The sequence below is a fragment of the Danio aesculapii genome, chromosome 4 (assembly GCF_903798145.1).
Source record: "Danio aesculapii chromosome 4, fDanAes4.1, whole genome shotgun sequence".
In the NCBI taxonomy this organism is placed as follows: domain Eukaryota; kingdom Metazoa; phylum Chordata; class Actinopteri; order Cypriniformes; family Danionidae; genus Danio; species Danio aesculapii.
Genome location: NC_079438.1, coordinates 28,174,319 through 28,182,251, shown reverse-complemented (window position 1 = coordinate 28,182,251; position 7,933 = coordinate 28,174,319).

The window sequence follows — 7,933 nt, the reverse complement described above, 5'->3', positions numbered from 1 at the left end:
TGTTCTCTTCTGTGTTTTTGCACTGCAGAAATGTGTGTGTATGCATATTCTGTTCATCTTATCTCGGTGTGGCCGGAACATTCCGTCCCATCTGGGGTGCGCAAAAAAGCCACTATCTGACTCCCTCACAGATGCGCGCATACCTACACGCACACATTCTCACATATTCTGTTTGCTGTAAGCTGTCTTTGTATCATTGTTTCCCTCCTTCTATGATAATATTCTTTTGTGTTAGGGCTCAGTTGCAGGCGGACCCTCAATGTGTATATAAGATTGCTCTTCCCTCCCTTGTGTCAGAATAAAATCATACTGAACCATTCAGCTGATTTTCTTCTCATCTTTTCCAAGCTTGGAAGGTCTTGATGCAGACACTCACTGGTGATACAAAATACTAGAGTGAAGGAACCCGAGGAAAAAACGGATTTTCCAACAACGGCTTTTCCCTTTTCAAAGGGGATCGTAGAACCCGATCGAACACGCTCTTTTTCGGGGCAGTGCCAGCTGTGTGAGCCTTTTCACGGCTTCTGGAACCAAATCATTAAACAACCATCAAACGGGGGCCAGACCGTAACCCCGGCACCACTGACCCTGGCTGGTTCCACCTCGCCGGAGATTACTAGCGCCCCCTCCAACCACCAGGGTGGGGGCGGGTGGGGACCTAACCCTTGGGGCGTCAACGAGAAGCCGTCAGAAGCAAAGTCCACAATTTTACACATTCCCTGAATTCCTGATGGCAGGTCAGAGACAATTGGTGTCGGGCACGTACCTCCAGGCACGAGATGTCCCAACAGGTAGGCCGGGAAATATGGCTTGCCTTCGAGCATGGCCTTGCGTGCTTGGGCATGGGTCTAATCAACTTTACTAGTGGGCGTCATCGTGTCCACTGGTTGTTCGAGAGACCAGCCGTCTTCCAACTGGACCATGGTTGCTCGCTAGAAAGACCAACCATTCCACAAACTGGCCTAGTCGTTCCAGATGCTCGCTAGAAAGACCCACCACCCCCCAGACTCACTGCACTAGCTCTCACTTGACCAAAGCTTGCCCGGGGACCCACACCCGTCCCGGGGGGCCAGGGTCCACGTTAGGGGGGGCTGAAAGCACTGATCTCAATACACACAAGTCACACCCCTTCTTCCCAGGGACCCACACCCTTTCCGGGCCAATCGCCGGCCCCAAAGGGTCTTCTTGATTGACACCCGTTCCCCAGCAATGCCCAGGCACCCCATACTTAAGCCCGATACCATGGACTTAGCCAACAGCACAGGCTAGACAGAAGTTCCGGCGGTGACCCACCTGGCTCTGGGGCACCACCCTCTCCACCACCTCAATGTACTGTGGTTCAAAGATAACTTGTGTGCACCAGCCTTTTCCAGTTCCACTACCTAGGGCAGTGCTCAAATATCCAGGTGGGTTGAGTGCACCAACGGCACGTAGTTCTAGCACCAGATGATATAAGAGTTCTGTGTCTGCCTTGCACAGTTGTCAAGGTTCGGATGTGTTTGCTGGGGCATCTAGTCTACGTACAGAGCCAGGATTCTCAACCATGCCAGGATGCACGACCAAATACTCGCGGGAAATGGACGCACCTGCTCGGGCAGACGGATTGGCCAAATACCCCCTGCTTCTTTCCCATTGAGCCAGGACGTGCGACCAAAGGCTCGCGGGATGCACCTGCTTGGGCAGATCAGCCTGGCCATAGCCGCACTGGTTCTTTCCCATTTTACCAGGTCGCGCCGGAAATGGATGCAGCTGCTCCGGCAGACGACTTGGCCATCGACCCCTGCTTTTTTGCCATTGAGCCAGGACGCGCGGCTGAAGGCTTGCAGGAAACAGACGCACCTGCTCGGGCAGACCAGCCTGGCCTTAGACCCCCTGCTTTTTTCTCCATCGTGCCAGGACGCGTGGCCGAAGGCTTGCGGGAAACGGACGCACCTGCTCGGGCAGACCAGCCTGGCCTTAGACCGCCTGGTTCATTAAGTCCACAATTTCACGCCATCCCCAAAATCCTGATGGCAGGTCAGAGGCATTTGGCGCCGGGCACGTACTTCCAGGAAAGGGGATCTCCCGTCGGGCATGGCTTGGTGGGCTTGGGCCTTGGTCTAATCAACTACCAACTACATTAGGAGTGTTTAAATTACTATTTACTTTGGATATGTAAGGTTCTTTAAGTGTTAAAGACATGTTAGCATTTTTATCTTCCAAAATTGTAAGTTTTTGGTAACTTTAATTACTTTATGCAGCAGAGCACAGGTCTTAACAGTCTATTATATCATAAAGCAAGAGATAACATTGATAACATTGCAACTAACTGTACAGTATTTTAATCACTTAAAAATGTATATATAATAGTAAAATAAAATACAACAATTATTTTACAGGTTATAAAATAATTTATAGCATTTTAAAAGTAATGTATTTATCTTTTCAAATGTTCTCTGTCATTTTAATAAAAGCAGACTAACTTTTATTTCACAACTAATATTTGTACTGTAGACTATATTTATCTCAGTATTTGCTTGCTTGAGTATCTGTAGAGCTGCGCATCGATGGATTGCTCTTCAGTGTTTGGACTCTCAGTAGTGATTATTAAACCAAACTGAACTGAGCTAAACTGAATTGGACTTAAACACTGAAAACTAAACTACACTGTTCCAATTTAATATCTTCTATGTGAAGCTGCTTTGACACAATCTACATTGTAAAAGTGCTATACAATTAAAGGTGAATTGAATTGAATTGAGTATGTGTGTAAGAGAGTGATGTTTGCAGCGGTTGCAAGAAAACTCCAGAAAACATGTTGCTCTCCATGAGCTACTATGGGTGATTCTATAGTTGCAGGTACATTTAGTGACCAAAGCCATCCTTTTTACAGCTTTTAAAATAAAGTTACATTTTTGATCATTTAAAAAATGCGTTCATCACTTTCATAAATCACTGTAAAAAGTCAGAATTCTAAAAAAAATCTCCTAATTAGTCAGTGTATTTTTCTCATCATGTATCATTGTGCAGTCAATACCAATATTTTAATTTTACATTTTAAACTATGAACTGTCAATCCTGTTACACCAATCACAAAAGGAAAACTGAATTTCATTTAATTTAATTTCATTAATTACATATTGGACAATTTTCAAAATATTTTAATCCTGATTTCATTAGTGTCATATGATCTTTCCACGTTAAGTAGAATGTTTGGCTTTACAAAAACTAAATATTATTGTTAATTCAGTTACAATTTAGTAACTACCCATAATCATTTTTCTTGCTATGATATATTTTTATTACTAAATTCATCCATAACAGAGTTGACAAATAATATATAAGAAAAACTTTTTATTCCCTAAAAGTAAAAGATTTAATCATTTATGTTTGGCAAAAGCTGAATTATAAAAGCTAAATACGCTTTCACTAAGATGCTGGAAATAATTGCTGTTTTAAAGAGTTTTATTCTTCAACATTATGAAATATCAAATATACATGCAATATAATCACCCATGTTGCTTTAAATGCATATAATAATGTTTACAGTAACTGTAGTGTTGTTGCGATGCTGGAATTTCCAGCTCTGAGATAATACCTTCAAAAAATGACAACATTCAATTACCTTTTCTATACTTTGTGATTTAAAAAAAATCTTATTATTATTATTAATTATTATTTAATGCATCAGAGCCAATATGGTCATTAGTATTTTTAATAACTATTAGCAAATGTTTGAATAGCAGATCTTTGCATATTAGCCTACTTGTTAGTGGTAGATAGCTAATACATGATAATTTTAAAGGCCCATGCACAGCGAGACGCTTTTTGCTCGTGTTTTCCGTCAACGTTTAACGCCTCGTGACTAAATAAAGGTGATCAAAGGTGATCAAAAACAATGTGATCGTGCATGCCAACGCGCAAAATGGCAGACGTAAAAGCATCATTTAAAAAAAAAAAACGCCTCATGCTCGTTTTTCTGTTTTGACACGTCAGGTTAAAACCTTCTCCACCAATCAGGTTGGCACTTTTGTTTAGGTGCACGGAGCTGCTGAAGTTATAGTAAACAGCACTTGGAGGCGCTCAAGTGCAAAACTGTCAGTGCGAGCGCACATTGAAGAAGACACCCAGAGGCGATATGAATGTGAAGCTGCTTATTGCTCTTTAAACAATATTCATTTCTTCATCGCTAGAGCTGGAGCTGCTGTTTGAACCATCCATAACAACATGCGTGTCTACTTTGTCTTCTTCTTCTGTGTTACAAGCGGGTGTCAGAAGCTTAAAGTTGTGTAGCGCCATCTAATGTCAAGGAGTGATTTTGCGTACTCTTCTGCTTGGCGCCAGTGAAAATCACTTGGGTTTGAATCCGGAAAAACATCTTAAAAAATGTTGACGATAAACGCAAACGATAAGCGTTCTGGTGTGTACGAAAGCTAGCCTATCAAAAACATTTTTCAGAATTTATTTAACATTTACGCACATATGCCGTTCAGCCTGCTTTATCATAGAAATCTATGTGTGTGTGTGTGTCATCCTGCTCTCTGAACATCTTGAATTCTCTATATTCATTATTGAATCCTGAATTTTCAATATTGCATTACACTATCTTTAAACACAACAGTGAACAGGAGCAGTTTTAGTCATCTGGTGAAGATGTTTTTGACGTTTTTCCCTTGTCAGATAAAAAGTTCTCTTTCATTTAATGCAGCTTGAATGGTTTAAGATTATTAAAACAGAATACTTTAATCAAGTTTGTAAATGACTCTGCTTTGCCAAAACATGTTTTTTAAAGCTCACGGTCACATCGTCTGCTGCTTTCACAGTTATGAAATGCATCGCAAAAAATTGTTATATGATGTATAAAAGTGCGATATAACGGATATAGACCATTCAGGAATCTGCGCAAGCTCAGCATACCGTGGGAAGAGAGTCACCGCCGGGGAAGTGCTCCGAGTTTGCTCATTGATTTAGAGATAATATCAAAACAAAAAACATACATTTAAAAAAAAAAAGGATTCAATAGGCTAACCAAAAAACCTTTACCATTTAATTGTTTATACTGTTGGCGAACTGTCAGTTGCGTAAGCTACGTCACTGATCAACAGCTGACTGTCAGTCAGAGAATCAAAAAAAGCTCCAGAGTCAAGCTAACATCATGGACTTCAATGATGGACTGGAGCCGGTCATTCCAGCTGCTGTTGGGAGAAAGAGGAAGGCATCTAAACAAAATCATCAAAGGGAGAAGAGCAAACGGGCAAGGCAATTAGGGAAAACATCCGAAGATTAATTATGGTCATCGTGAGAGAAATGTTGGTCTGCATCGTGTTGACAAACTGTCAGACGAAGATGAAGCCTACATCACAAAAATGTATAAAAACACAACAAAAGTGGTCCAGGATAAAAGACTCCTGCGTCTGTCAACAATACACAAATGCAGCAGAAAAAGAGTCTCCGCTGATGTCAAGAAAGCCAGAGAGCACCTTTTTTTCCCCATCACAAGATACCTGTCTGCAAGGCCACATTTCTAAGTGCAACACCTTAGCAACTGCCTAGCAACACCTTAGCAACTGCCTAGCAACCACATAGCAACACCTTAGCAACCACATAGCAACACCTTAGCAACAGCCTAGCAACCACCTAGCAACACCTTAGCAACTGCCTAGCAAGCACCTAGCAACACCTTAGCAACCACATAGCAATCCCCTAGCAACCACATAGCAACACCTTAGCAACCGCTTAGCAATCACATAGCAACACCTTAGCAACCGCCTAGCAACACCTTAGAAACCACCTAGCAACCACTGCCCAGCAACTACATAGCAACCGCCTAGCAATACCTTAGCAACCACCTAGCAACACCTTAGCAACAGTCTAGCAACCACATAGCAACACCATAGCAACTGCCTAGCAAGCACCTAGCAACACCTTAGCAACCACATAGCAACCGCCTAGCAACCACATAGCAACCGCTTAGCAATCACATAGCAACACCTTAGCAACTGCCTAGAAACACCATAGCAACCGCCTAGCAACCACTGCCCAGCAACTACATAGCAACCGCCTAGCAACACCTTAGCAACCACCTAGCAACACCTTAGCAACCGCCTAGCAACCACATAGCAACACCTTCGCAACCGCCTAGCAACGCCTTAGCAACCACCTAGCAACACCTTAGCAACTGCCTAGCAAGCACTGCCCAGCAACTACATAGCAACCACCTAGCAATGCCTTAGCAACCGCCTAGAAACACCTTAGCAACCGCCTAGCAACCACATAGCAACACCTTAGCAACACCTTAGCAACTGCCTAGCAAGCACCTAGCAACACCTTAGCAACCACATAGCAACCGCCTAGCAACACCTTAGCAACCGCTTAGCAATCACATAGCAACACCTTAGCAACCGCCTAGCAACACCTTAGCAACCGCCTAGCAACCACTGCCCAGCAACTACATATCAACCGCCTAGCAACACCTTAGCAACTGCCTAGCAAGCACCTAGCAACGCCTTAGCAACCACATAGCAACACCTTAGCCACTGCCTAGCAACCACATAGCAACCTCCTAGCAACACCTTAGCAACCACCTAGCAACGCCTTAGCAACCACCTAGCAACACCTTAGCAACCTCTTGGCAACACCTTAGCAACCACCTAGCAACACCTTAGCAACCACATAGCAACACCTTAGCAACCATCTAGAAACACCTTAACAACTGCATAGCAACCACTTACCAACGCCTTAGCAACCGCCTAGCAACACCTTAGCAACTGCCTAGCAACACCTTAGCAACCACATAGCAAAACCTTAGCAACCGCCTAGCAACACCTTAGCAACCGCATAGCAATGCCTTAGCAACTGCTTAGCAACCACATAGCAACATCTTAGCAACTGCCTAGAAACACCCTAGCAACCACATAGCAACGCCTTAGCAACTGCCTAGCAACACCTTAGCAACCGCCTAGCAACACCTTAGCAACCACCTAGCAACGCCTTAGCAACCGCCTAGCAACCACATAGCAACACCTTAGCAACCATCTAGAAACACCTTAACAACTGCATAGCAACCACTTACCAACGCCTTAGCAACCGCCTAGCAACACCTTAGCAACTGCCTAGCAATACCTTAGCAACCACATAACAACGCATTAGCAACCGCCTAGCAACACCTTAGCAACTGCCTAGCAATACCTTAGCAACCACATAGCAACGCCTTAGCAACCGCCTAGCAACCACATAGAAACACCTTATCAACCGCCTAGCAACACCTTAGCAACCGCCTAGCAACACCTTAGCAACCGCATAGCAACCACCTAGCATTGCCTTGGCAACTGCCTAGCAACCACATAGCAACACCTTAGCAACTGCCTAGTAACACCTTAGCAACCGCCTAACAACCACATAGCAACACCTTAGCAAATGCCTAGCAACACCCTAGCAACCACATAGCAACGCCTTAGCAACCCCCTAGCAACACCTTAGCAACTGCCTACCAATACCTTAGCAACCCCCTAGCAACACCTTAGCAACCACATAGCAACGCCTTAGCAACCGCCTAGCAACCATATAGCAACACCTTAGCAAATGCCTAGCAACACCCTAGCAACCACATAGCAACGCCTTAGCAACCGCCTAGCAACACCTTAGCAACCGCATAGTAACGCCTTAGCAACCGCCTAACAACACCTTAGCAACCGCCTAGCAACTTCTTAGCAACCGCCTAGCAACACCTTAGCAACCGCATAGCAACACCTTAGCAACCGCATAGTAACGCCTTAGCAACCGCCTAGCAACACCTTAGCAACCGCATAGCAACACCTTAGCAACAGCCTAGCAACACCTTGGAAACCGCCTAGCAACGCCTTAGCAACCGCCTAGCAACAACTTAGCAACTGCTTAGCAACCACCTAGCAGCACCTTAGCAACCGCCTAGCAACACCTTAGCAACCGCCTAGCA